This window comes from Eurosta solidaginis, chromosome 1 (assembly GCF_040869045.1).
Source record: "Eurosta solidaginis isolate ZX-2024a chromosome 1, ASM4086904v1, whole genome shotgun sequence".
In the NCBI taxonomy this organism is placed as follows: Eukaryota; Metazoa; Arthropoda; class Insecta; order Diptera; family Tephritidae; genus Eurosta; species Eurosta solidaginis.
Genome location: NC_090319.1, coordinates 13,755,727 through 13,769,125, shown reverse-complemented (window position 1 = coordinate 13,769,125; position 13,399 = coordinate 13,755,727). Strand labels below are relative to the sequence as shown.

The following is a 13,399-nucleotide window of genomic DNA, read 5'->3' as shown; positions in this document are numbered from 1 at the left end:
TAAGCATGCCTGCCTGAAACCTTTTCAATGTGCATCGCCAAAAACAACTTTCAAATATTTTCAAGAAAGCTACTAATATGTACATATTTAATTTCTCGCGGCCACCGTGGTGTGATGCGTGCTCCGCCTACCACACCGGGGTGCGAACCCCGGGCAAAGCAACATCAAAAATTTAGAAATAAGGTTTTTCAATTAGAAGAAAATTTTTCTAAGCGGGGTCGCCCCTCGGCAGTGTTTGGCAAGCGCTCCGAGTGTAAATCTGCCGGGAAAATTAAGAGGAACACGACGCAAATTGGAAGAGAAGCTCGGTCTAAAATCTCTTCGGAGCTTATCGCGCCTTACATTTATTTATTTTAATTTTCTCGCTCAAGTGATACCATTAGGAGAAGACGGCAGTGATACGACACAGAAAACGCCAACAGTATCAATAACTCTGATCTGGAAGGAAGACTTTTCTAATTATTGGACACGTTTAACTTGATACCAATATAAGGATACCAATCTGCCATGAAAAGCTCTCAGTGAAAGCTCATCTGCCTTGCAGATGCCGTTCGGAATCCGCATAAAACATGTAGGTCCCTTCCGGCCAATTTGTAGGGAAAATTAAGAGGAACACGACGCAAATTGGAAGAGAAGCTCGGTCTAAAATCTCTTCGGAGCTTATCGCGCCTTATATTTATTTATTTTAATTTTCTCGCTCAAGTGATACCATTAGGAGAAGACGGCAGTGATACGACACAGAAAACGCCAACAGTATCAATAACTCTGATCTGGAAGGAAGACTTTTCTAATTATTGGACACGTTTAACTTGATACCAATATAAGGAGCACATTGCTAAATACGCAGGAGCGAAGTTGAAGTGTGGTTAATAATATTCTAGCTCGACAGCAGCAGAGTAGTACAAAGTGGCGGTTCAACCGCAGAGAATCGCCTGAAAAAGAATTGCGAATTTCCTTTTCAAAGGTCTGCGGCTTTGCTCAATGATGTTTAGCAAAACTACTAGATTCGTCCTCTTGCCCTAGTGCGTAAAGGGCTTAAAATATTTCAGCGATAAGCGACAAAAATTCACAGAGGCCCGATTGGTATAAGAATCGTTCCCCCTGCAGTCGGGCTAGTACCGAAATGTACCGAATTCATACCCGACAAATGACTACCCATATCGGTGCCTTCCTTTAGTGTTTTCGCAAAACAACAACCAGGCCAATCAGCTTTAGGAAGCTCATCTCCGAGCCTTTTGATATCAAATTAGAAGGCGATATGTTGCTTTGAATTTATCAACTTTTCTCGTCGTTTTCTAACCGGGACAATCCCACCACAACAAGGTCATGAAATAAAAACGCAACTTCCTCAGTATTTAATAAAAATATTACCGAACTCGATTCGTGTAGTCATGAAATATAATCGTCACCCCCTTCTACTTGAGTCTCACTTAGATTGTCATCCTCCGTATTTATTTAAAAAAAACTCTTTACCATCTTTTTGTAGAGATAAAAAAAAACCCACAAAGGTTGTTGGTACTTTTATCGATGTTGATGGTTATTTGCGGGATATTAATCTGGTACATGGCACCATGACCATAGAACTACCTCCTTCCGTGAGGTGAGGTTGACAATTGGGTTGGAGAAGCTGTAAGTTTCGCTGGCAAACATTGCTCTACACGGCCCTTAAATCCCCTAAAAAAAAAAAAAAAAAACAAGTAAAGGTGTCTAAGTTCGGGTGTAACCGAACATTATATACTCAGCGTGAGCTTCAATTGCACATTTCATTTCAGGTAAATTACTTTTCTACATAACACGTGGCACCGCCCGTTTGAAAAAAAAGCTCCCCATTTCCTCTTACAATAAAACTTGAAAAGTGAAATATCATTGATTCAAAACTATTTTTTGCTAAGTTATGGCTTATTATTCTAGTCTACGACCCTTTTAAACTTGTTTTATATCTAAGTTGCTGTGGTCCTTAATCGATCCCGTCCAATTTTACTAGAAATATTTTCTGCTATAAGCAAAATATGTGTACCCAATTTTATTACGGTCCGTTAATTTTTCTGCGAGTTATGGCTTCCAAAACATAGAAAATTGCTTAGTCATAAAAGGGGCGGTGCCACACCCATTTTCAAAAATTTTAATGTTTTCCAAATTAATTTTATAATTCAATTTACAAAGTAAAATTCGATTGATAAAAAGCTCTTTTTCGCTAAGATATAGCTTATTATTTTCGTCTACGACCCTTTTAAACATCTTTTATATAAAAGTGGGCGTGGTCTTTAACCGATCTCGTCCATTTTTTCTAGAAATATTTCCTGCTATAGGGAAAATCTGAGTACCTAATTTTATTACGATCCGTTAATTTTATTCGAGTTATGGCTCCCGAAACATAGAAAATTGCTTAGTCATAAAAGGGGCGGTGCCACGCCCATTTTTTAAAATTTGATGTTTTTCCTATTTATTGTTATTGTTACGAATATTAGCAAAACTAAGGGGTGCTGATATCTCTAAGCCGATGCTAAGCAGTGACGTGAATTCACATCAATAATTCAATCATTATGTATCTACATAAACGAAACAATAATTGCGTCTACACATAAGTACCATGTACGTATACGAGCAGCGGAGAATCAATGCACGAACACATGCATATAGCTGAGATACTCCTGAAAGTATGCAATGAGAGAAGCTATAAATTCGTGCAATTGTAGTTACAGCTGAGAAGTTTGAGAGCTGATGTCAACTAGTAGATTCTGGAAGCGCCTAGAAGATGCGAACGCTGAAATCAGAGTATAAAAGGCAGCAAATGTAGAGGCGCTGGAATTCAGTTTGATTTGAGCTATCAAGCAGCTCGATTAAGACGCTATCTAGCGAGCCATAGCAGTATTATTTTGGAAGTGAGTTTCATTTGAGCTATCAATCAGTTTGGTTATTAAGCAAGCTATTCGTTGCAAAGTTTGAGTGTTATTGTGAAGTACTTTAATAAAGGCCATTTTGCATTATTAAATATTGGAGTTATTTATTCAACAGTTTAGTGATTCGAACTTAGCAGAGGGTTGCAAATAAGAGGATTTGCAATTAAATCCGTTACAATTGGTGTCAGAAGAGGAATTGTTGAATAAATTCCATAGGACAACAAGGACATGGCAAAGTTCAGTGAATTGAAGATCCAGCAACTGAAGAAGGAGTTGGAGAGTCGTGGATTGAATACAAGCGGCGTTAAACTCGAACTTCAGGCACGGCTACGAGAGGCAATGGAAGCAGAAGGAATTGATGTGGACGAGTATGTCTTTTATCCTGATGGGGACGAGACAACAACAAAAATTGAAGAGAAAAACGAAATATCGCAGACAGTTACAAGCACAGACTTGAACATGATTTTGGCTGCAATATCTGCTAAAACATCGACAATGTCATCACAGATGGAATCCCAAGAGACACGAATAACATCGAAGATTGAAGCACAAAAACGCGTATGTCAGAAATGTCGACAAAGATTACATCCAATATGGAAACGCAATTGGAAGAACAGAAGACATATATGGCATCCCAACTGGAAGAACAGAAAACTTTTATGTCATCACAGATGGAATCCCAAGAGACACGAATAACATCAAAGATGGAAACACAACTGAAAGAACAAGAGGCACGCATACAACTCGAAGTGCAGGAGGCGCGTATATCATCAAAACTCGAAGCGCGTATGAACGAGAAATTAACGCAGTTTGAGGAAAAAATCGAAGCCGAGGTGGATGCTTTGAGAGGTCGTATACAGGAGTTGCAATTACATCGCCCAGCTGTTTCAGCAAGCAAACAAAAGGTAAAAACACCATCCTTTGACGGTTCTGTTCCTTTCCAGGTCTTTAAGCTTCAGTTTGAGAAGACCGCAGCAGTGAACAACTGGAGTGCTGAAGATAAAGTTGCTGCACTATTCGTAGCATTGAAAGGACCAGCTGCCGAAATCTTACAGACTATTCCAGAGTACGAACGAAACAGTTATGACGCATTGATGGCTGCTGTAGAACGGCGATACGGAAGCGAACACAGGAAGCAGATACACCAAATAGAGTTGCAAAGCCGCTACCAAAAAGCTAATGAGACTTTGCAGGAGTTTGCGTCAGATGTCGAAACGCTTGCACATTTGGCGAATGCCGACGCACCCGTGGAATACACCGAAAGGGTAAAAATTCAAAGCTTTATAAATGGCATACGGGACGTCGAAACGAAGCGAGCCACATAGGCAAACCCAAAGCCAACATTTGCAGAAACATTATCCCATGCGCTGACTCAGGAAACAGCGTCGCTTCTGTGTAAGCCAGTTTTCAAAGCACGCCGTGTGGAAGTAGAAAGGCCAGAGTGGGTAGACGCAATATTGGAGGCGCTGAAGGGATCGCAAAAGCGGAGTGAAAAAGTTATCAAATGCTTCAAATGCGGGAAGTCCGGTCACATTGCACGTCATTGCGATCTTGGTCCCAATAGTTCCAACAATGTGGGTGGCCGTAAACGCAAAGCTGGAGGAGATGAGCAAGAGCGAGTAAGAGGTAGAGATCGAGAGCTAGATCCAGCTATTGAATGCCCTGTGATATCTGCGTTGCAAATTGGTAGAAAATCGAACAGTCTTACCGTCAGAGGGAATGTGGATGGTAAAGAACGTGTACTGACTGTAGATACGGGCGCATCTCATTCCTTGATCCGATCTGACTTGGTCAACAGGAGAATAAAACCTTTACCGGGAACAAGGTTGCGTACGGTCACTGGCGAGTATAACCAAGTTCAGGGAGAAGTGATATGTGAAGTCTTGATTGGAAAGGTCACAGTTCTACACAAATTCGTTGCGGCGAAGATCGTTGAAGAAGTCATATTGGGAGTGGACTTCTTGGTTGACCATGACATCAAGATCGATATGCAGAGAAGGGTGATGTGTTATGAGAACCAGGATATACCACTTAACTTCAAGTTGGAGAAAGGGTTCAGTAGTAATCGAGTAATGATGGAGAAGACTCGACAAAGGCAACGAAAGTCAAAAGAAAATGTTGATGGATCGAATGGGCCAAATAAAGCGAAAAGTACCTGCGAGAAAAAGACCGGCGTCGACAAACCCTAATGGACGCACTAAAATGACTAAAAGAATTTTTCAGAAAGAATGCAAGGGTGGTTTCAAGCCAGCGCGCACTACTGTTGTGAAACGTCCAGACGATAATGATGATGCAAAGTCAATCCGTCAAGTGCAAGCTCTGCGAAGAAGTTCATTGGCCAAACAACAGAGTGCGAGGGAACGAACAAGAATAATGAGTAATAAGATGAAACGCAGGTACAATGAGAACAAAAATTCGGAAGGTTTCTTGGAGGGAGATTTGGTACTGTTAAACAACCCTCACCGGCGGAAAGGTGTTCCAGCCAAATTTCGGTGCAGTTGGGAAGGCCCGTACAAGGTTGTGAAGAAGATCAGTGATACCATCTACCGCATACAAAGCATTGAGAAACCACGGAGTAGAAGAGTGGTACATTTGGAGATGCTAGCGACGTTTAGATCGGGAGATTTGTCTGATCGGGACGATCAGATTTAGGTGGAGGGCAGTGTTACGAATATTAGCAAAACTGAGGGGTGCTGCTATCTCTAAGCCGATGCTAAGCAGTGACGTGAATTCACATCAATAATTCAATCATTATGTATCTACATAAACGAAACAATAATTGCGTCTACACATATGTACCATGTACGTATACGAGCAGCGGAGAATCAATGCACGAACACATGCATATAGCTGAGATACTCCTGAAAGTATGCAATGAGAGAAGCTATAAAATCGTACAATTGTAGTTACAGCTGAGAAGTTTGAGAGATGATGTCAACTAGTAGATTCTGGAAGCGCCTAGAAGATGCGAACGTTGAAATCAGAGTATAAAAGGCAGCAAATGTAGAGGCGCTGGAATTCAGTTTGATTTGAGCTATCAAGCAGTTTCGATTAAGACGCTATCTAGCGAGCCATAGCAGTATTATTTTGGAAGTGAGTTTCATTTGAGCTATCAATCAGTTTGGTTATTAAGCAAGCTATTCGTTGCAAAGTTTGAGTGTTATTGTGAAGTACTTTGATAAAGGCCATTTTGCATTCTTAAATATTGGAATTATTTATTCAACAGACAACTTAGCAGAGGGTTGCAAATAAGGGGATTTGCAAGTAAATCCGTTACATTATATCCACTTGGGAAATGAAATACCATTGATATAAAGCTCTCTTTTGCAAAGATATAGCTTATTTGAATCGTCCACGACCCTTTTAAAAATATTTTATATAAAAGTGGGCGTGGTCCTTAACCGATTTCGTGAATTTTTCTTCAAAGCATTCCTTATAGTAAAGGCAACCTCTCTGCCGCATTTTGTTACGATAGGTTTAACGATTTTTGATTTATGGTTAATAATATTTGTAAAATTGATTTTATCACAAGTAGGCGGTACCACGCCCATTTTAAAATTTTTTTTTAATTTTTATCAACAGTCTCAGTATCAGTCCACACGTCAAATTTCAACATTCTAGGTGTATTATTTACTAAATAATCAGGGTTTTTGTGTTTTCCAAAATGTTATATATATAAAAGGTGGGCGCGGTTATCATCCGATTTCGCTCATTTTCAATACCAATCTATTCTGGGTCCAGATAAGATCGTGTACCAAATTTGGTGAAGATATCTCAATATTTACTCAAGTTATCGTGTTAACGGACAGACGGACGGACGGACATGGCTAAATCAAATATTTTTCGATACTGATGATTTTGATATATGGAAGTCTATATCTATCTCGATTCCTTTATACCTGTACAACCAACCGTTATGCAATCAAAGTTAATATACTCTGTGTGCAAAGCAGTTTGATAAATATCCTCCGTACAAATACCTTACCGGCTTCCTGAACTGCCCCCTCAATTTTTGCTCATCCACTACTCTTTTCCCCTCTATTCATCTACTCCTCTTTCTTTTTCACTTTCCTTCCACTTCTTAATCCAGCCAATTAATTCTCCTACCGCTTCCACTCCGTTTCATTCCTTCACTTCCCTCCCACTCTCATTCCCTTTTCCCTCCTATTTCTCCCTGCTTTTTGCTTCCTCACCGCGATTCTTCCTCCTACCTGTACTTGTTTATCTCTTCTAAATAATTGGCCTTTACCTTTATAGCCCTAATTTCTCGCTACTTATGCTCTCAGCTGGAGACTCGAGCTGTTTGCACTGAGGCATTGTTTGGTGCATCGGTTTGTGTTTTTCTATAAAGGCATATCTTTTCCCTATTTGAAGTACGGTAAGACACTTTCGTAAATTTTATTTATAGAAAAGTTCCGTATATTGAAAGATTCAGACTAAATGGAAAAGCGTAGAAAAGCGAGAAACCCGAAACGAGAAACACTTCGCATTCCTCCAGAGAGAATGTGAGCGAGTTCGTGGACTTAAGTGTATTTTATTCGCTATGTGTATTAAAAGTTTATACGGGAAACCAATTAAATATCTTAAAACGACACTCTAAACTAAAAGTTGGTCCTTTCTTGAGATCTGGTCCTTTTTTCGATGCATTTTGGGCCAAAATGAAAACATGTTGTCTCAACCGTGCCTCCATGTACCCAAAGATAAACGATACGATATTGCAAAGTATCCAACAAGACCCTACACTGCATTATCTTGGATTTTATAATTTAAGAAGTTGCTTTCTTCTATTGACATCGAAGCCATGATCTTTGCTTACTTTCGAGCATGATCCATGTGAACTTGGCACACAGACCTTATTTGCAAGTTAGCTTGTTGTAACACATAAATGCTCAAACTGGGGGTATTATTATCATAAGTATTATTAGATGCGGCCATCGTGGTGTGATGGTAGCGTGCTCCGCCTACCACACCGTATGCCCTGGGTTCGAACCCCGGGCAAAGCAACATCAAAATATCAGAAATAAGATTTTTCAATTAGAAGAAAAATTTTCTAAGCGGGGTCGTCCCTCGGCAGTGTTTGGCAAGCGCTCCGAGTGTATTTGTGCCATGAAAAGCTCTCAGTGAAAACTCATCTGCCTTGCAGATGCCGTTCGGAGTCGGCATAAAACATGTAGGTCCCGTCCGGCCAATTTGTAGGGAAAATCACGAGGAGCACGACGCAAATTGGAAGAGAAGCTCGGCCTTAGATCTCTTCGGAGGTTATCGCGCCTTAAATTTATTTATTTTTATTATTAGATGCTTAAGAAACCTGTTGCGCTCTCTTTATTGAAAAATGTGGAAACTGCGTTTAATGAAAGATGTGATTGCTGAAAATGCCTTTAAGAATGCGGATGTAAGAACCCAAACCACAGTTTGTAGGCTTCATCAGTTTCATGTGATTTAGAAAGGTTTTATTTGTTGTTGTTGTTGGGAGTAAAAAGTGAGGAAATACCACATTGCCTTAAGTAAGTGCAACAGGAAAACTCAATTAGCACAGAGGCGGACTTTTTTGTTCGAATAGTTTTGGTTTCGGTCCTGTTTCGATTTCTGTTCTAGTTTTGATTCGGTACCCAATTCATTTCGGCTCTTGGTACCGGACTCGAATCTTATTCTAGTATGCTTTCGATTCTGAATTCGTTTCAGGTTTCACCGCGGAATTCGGTCCCAGTTTCGGTAGTAGCTTCGATGTTGGTTCCGCTTTGGGCTTGGAGCGGGTCTTGGTTTCGGTTTCAGTTTCGGATGCGACTTTGGTTTCGGTCTGTTCAGATTTCGCTCTCCTTCCTTTCCTCTTCTTTCTCTTGCTACTCTTCGTTTTCGTTCTTTCTGTTTCCTTTCCTGCCCTCTCTTCTCCTTTTCTTTTCTTTTTTATACTCAGCTGAGCAAAGCTCACAGAGTAATTATATTAATTTTGTTCGCATAACGGTACTCCGTTACAGCATACGCTAATCGAGATAGATATATACTTCTATATATCAAAATTATCTGGGCGTAAAAAGAAATTAATTTAGCCATGTCCATCCGTCTGTCCGTAAACACGAAAACTTGAGTAAATTTTGAGGTAATGAAATTCGGTATGTAAGTTCCTGGGCACTCATTTCAGATCGCTATTTAAAATAAACGAAATCGGACTATAACCACGCCCCCTTTTTCGATATCGAAAATTTCGAAAAACCGAAAAAGTGCGACAATTAATTACCAAAGACGGTTAAAGCGATGAAACTTGATAGGTGGGTTGACCTTATGACGCAGAAAAGAAAATTTGTAAAATTTTGGACATTGGGCGTGCCACCGCCCATTTTTAAAAAAAGGTAATTTAAAAATTTTGCAAGCTGTTATTTAGCAGTCGTTGAAGATATCATGATGAAATTTGGCAGGAACGTTACTCCTATTACTATATGTGTGCTAAATAAAAATTAGCAAAATCGGAAAACAAACACGCCCAGGTTGAAAAAATAATTTTAAAGTGAAATTTTAACAAAAAATTGAATATCTTTACAGTATATAAGTAAATTATTTTAACATTCATCTCCAGTAATGATATGGTGTAACAAAATACAAAAATAAAAGAAAATTTCAAAATGGGCGTGGTTCCGCCCTCTTTCATTTAATTTGTGTGGAATACTTTTAATGTCATAAGTCGAACAAAATTTTACCAATCATTGTGAAATTTTTTAAGGGCATAGCTTCTATGACGGTAACTGTTTTCTGTGAAAATGGGCGAAATCGGTTGAAGCCACGCCCAGTTTTTATACACAGTCGACCGTTTGTTCTTCCGCTCGGCCGTTAACACGATAACTTGAGCAAAAATCGATATATCGTTACTAAACTTAGTTCACGTACTTATCTGAATTCACTTTATCTTGGTATTAAAAATGGGCGAAATCCGTCTATGATCACGCCCACTTTTTCAATATCGAAAATTTCGAAAAATGCCATAATTCTATACCAAATACGAAAAAAGGGAGGAAACTTGGTGATTGGATTGGGTTTTTGACTCAAAATATAACATTAGAGAAACCTTTGTAAAATGGGTGTGACACCTACCATATTAAGTAGAAGAAATGAAAAAGTTCTGCAGGGCGAAATCAAAAGCCCTTGGAATAATGGCAGGAATACTGTTCGTGGTATTACATATATAAATAAATTAGCGGTACCCATTCCACATTTTGGTCGATATCTCGAAAACGCCTTCACACATCTAAGTCCCACTCCCTTTTAAAATACTCTTTAATACCTTTCATTTGCTATCCATGTCATACAGACACATTCCAGGGTTACCCTAGGTTCATTTTCCAACTTGGTGATTTTCCATTATTTGACAAAGTTAAGTTAGGTTAGTTGGTAGCTGCCCTGATAAGGACAGCTCACTTGGACAACACGAAGGTCCGTTGTGATACTACATACACCAAAAATAACGGTGACTTAGATCTAGCTACTTAGAGAATCGTTGAGTAGCAACGACAAAGATCCGAGTGATACCGATCTCAACTTTGGATAAATCCTCGGGAGATCCAAGTGAGTCGCGACCGAAGTACTTTCGCCTAGTTTTGGCAAAAGCTGGGCAATCAAGCATAAAGTGATTTGGTGATTCCACCTCATCATCCTCCATACAGCTGCAGCAGGATGGATTTTCCAGTATAATGAGACGTACCGCATGGATACCCATGGGACAGTGCCGTGTCAAAACCCCAATGACCATTGATAGGTGAGCCTTAGTGAACCCAATTATTTCAGCAGACCTCCTGCCATCCACTTTCGGCCAGAGAGATCTTGCTACCCTGCAAGACGTGGTGTCCGCTCAACGTTTGCTGAGCTGACTCGAGGCCCAGCTATGAAGCAGCAATCCACAGGTGGCCAGCGGGATCTCGAAATTCCTACATCCATCTTCATCCGGTTCAGTTGTACCGATGCGGGCTAAGAGATCCGCTTGACAGTTACCCGGGATATCACTATGGCCCGGGACCCAGATAATCTTAATTGTAAAATACTTCGATGCAATCGCAAGCGAGGTCAGGCACTCCCAGACCACCCTCGATCGAACTGTAGTTGAGCTCAAGGCCTTGATAGCCGCTTGGCTAGATGTTAAATTCCCTAACCGTAGTAGCACTGGATAGCATTCCATCCGCCACATCCTTAATCGCAGCAACTTCCGCTTGGAATACACTGCAGTGACCAGTCAACTTAAACTTGCGGCTTACATTTAGCTCTTGACAAAAGACACCCCCACCAACCTTTCCATCCAGCTTCGACCCATCCGTGAATTATTTAACAAAGGATGAAGGAAAATCGTTCCAAAAAACGTCACCCTTGGTCTACAATTTGGTCGATATTTCCCAAACGTATGTGATATGGAGTTAAGAACCACTTATAAACCATGTACGAAACCAACGCAGCTAAGCTCCCAGCTGAGTATATGATATTCGGTTACACCCGAACTTAGCCTTCCTTACTTGTTTCTATTTGATTTTATTTCATTTAATTTTATTATTTTATTTTTATTTTATTTCATTTAATTTTATTATTTTATTTTTATTTAGATATTTTAATTTACTCTTTTATTTTATGTTATTTTATTTTTTAATTTTATTAATTATTTTATATTGGTTTATTTTTTTTTATTTGACCTAATTTCTTTATTTATTTATAATTTAATGTTTTTATTTAATTTTATTATACTCAGCTGAGCAGAGCTCACAGAGTATATTAATTTTGTTCGCATAACGGTAATCCGTAACGGCATAAACTAATGGAGATAGATATAGACTTCTATATATCAAAATGATCTGGGCGAAAAAAGAAATTCATTTAGCCATGTCCGTCCGTCCGTCCGACCGTAAACACGATAACTTGAGTAAATTTTGAGGTATCTTGATGAAATTTGGTAGGTAGGTTCCTGGGCACTCATCTCAGATCATTATTTAAAATTAACGAAATCGGACTACAACCACGCCCACTTTTTCGATATCGAAAATTTCGAAAAACCGAAAATTGCGATAGTTCATTATTGAAAACGGATATAGCGATGAAACTTGGTAGGTGCGTTGACATTATGACGCAAAATAGAAAACTAGTAAAATTTTGGACAATGGGCGTGGCACCGCCTACTTTTAAAAGAAGGTAATTTAAAAGTTTTGCAAGCTGTAATTTCGCAGTCGTTGAAGATATCATGATGGAATTTGGCAGGCACGTTCCTCCTATTACTATATGTGCGCTAAATAAAAATTAGCAAAATCGGATAACGAACACGCCCACTTTTAAAAAAAAATTTTTAAGTCAAATTTTAACAAAAAATTTTATATCTTTACAGTATATAAATAACTTATGTCAACATTCAACTCCAGTAATGATATGGTGCAACAAAATACAAAAACAAAAGAAAATTTCAAAACGGGCGTGGCTCCGCCCTTTTTCATTTAATTTGTCTAGGATACTTTTAATGCCAATCCTTGTGTAGGGGCATAGATTCTATGACGATAACTGTGAAAATGGGCGAAATCGGTTGAAGCCACGCCCAGTTTTTATACACAGTCGACCGTCTGTCCTTCCGCTCGGCCGTTAACACGATAACTTGAGCAAAAATCGATATATCTTTACTAAACTTAGTTCACGTACTTACCTGAACTCACTTTATCTTGGTATAAAAAATGGCCGAAATCCGACTATGACCACGCCCACTTTTTCGATATCGAAAATTACGAAAAATGAAAAAATGCCACAATTCTGTACCAAACATGAAAAAAGAGATGAAACATGGTAATTGGATTGGTTTATTGACGCAAAATATAACTTTAGAAAAAACTTTGTAAAATGGGTGTGACACCACCATATTAAGTAGAAGAAAATGAAAAAGTTCTGAAGGGCGAAATCTAAAGCCCTTGGAATCTTGGAAGGAATACTGTTCGTGGTATGACAGATATAAGTAAATTAGCGGTACCCGACTGATGATGTTCTGGGTCACCCTGGTCCGATATCTCGAAAACGCTTTCACATATACAACTAAGGTTCACTCCCTTTTAAAACCCTCATTAATACCTTTAATTTGCTACCCATATCGTAAAAACACATTCTAGAGTCACCGCTGGTCCACCTTTATGGCGACATCTCGAAAAGTGGTCCACCTATAGAACTAAGGCCCACTCCCTTTTAAAATACTCATTAACACCTTTCATTTGATACCCATATCGTACAAACGCATTCTAGAGTCACCCCGTGGTCCACCTTTATGGTGATATCCCAAAATGGCGTCCACCTATAGAACTATGGCCCACTCCCTTTTAAAATAATCTTTAATACCTTCCATTTGATACCCAGGTCACACATACACATTCCAGGTTTACCCTAGGTTCATTTTCCTACATTGTGATTTTCCCTTATTTTGTCTCCAAAGCACTCAGCTGAGTATGTAATGTTCGGTTACACCCGAACTCAGCCTTCCTTACTTGTTTTTTATTCTATTTTAT

The 13,399-nt window shown here is 39.3% G+C and overlaps 2 protein-coding genes across 2 annotated transcripts in view; one reads left to right on the top strand and one right to left on the bottom strand.

Annotated features, from left to right (window-relative positions):
* Nucleotides 1-12,843, bottom strand: part of Cftr (CF transmembrane conductance regulator) — a 91,562-nt gene extending 78,719 nt beyond the window's left edge. Inside the window, exon 1 of the mRNA XM_067780944.1 lies at nucleotides 12,556-12,843. The gene's annotated coding sequence lies outside the window, so the exon portion shown is untranslated. The remainder of the gene's footprint in view (nucleotides 1-12,555) is intronic.
* Nucleotides 1-13,399, top strand: part of sad (Cytochrome P450 family protein sad) — a 265,008-nt gene that overhangs the window by 202,875 nt on the left and 48,734 nt on the right. The gene's annotated exons all lie outside the window — the stretch shown is intronic.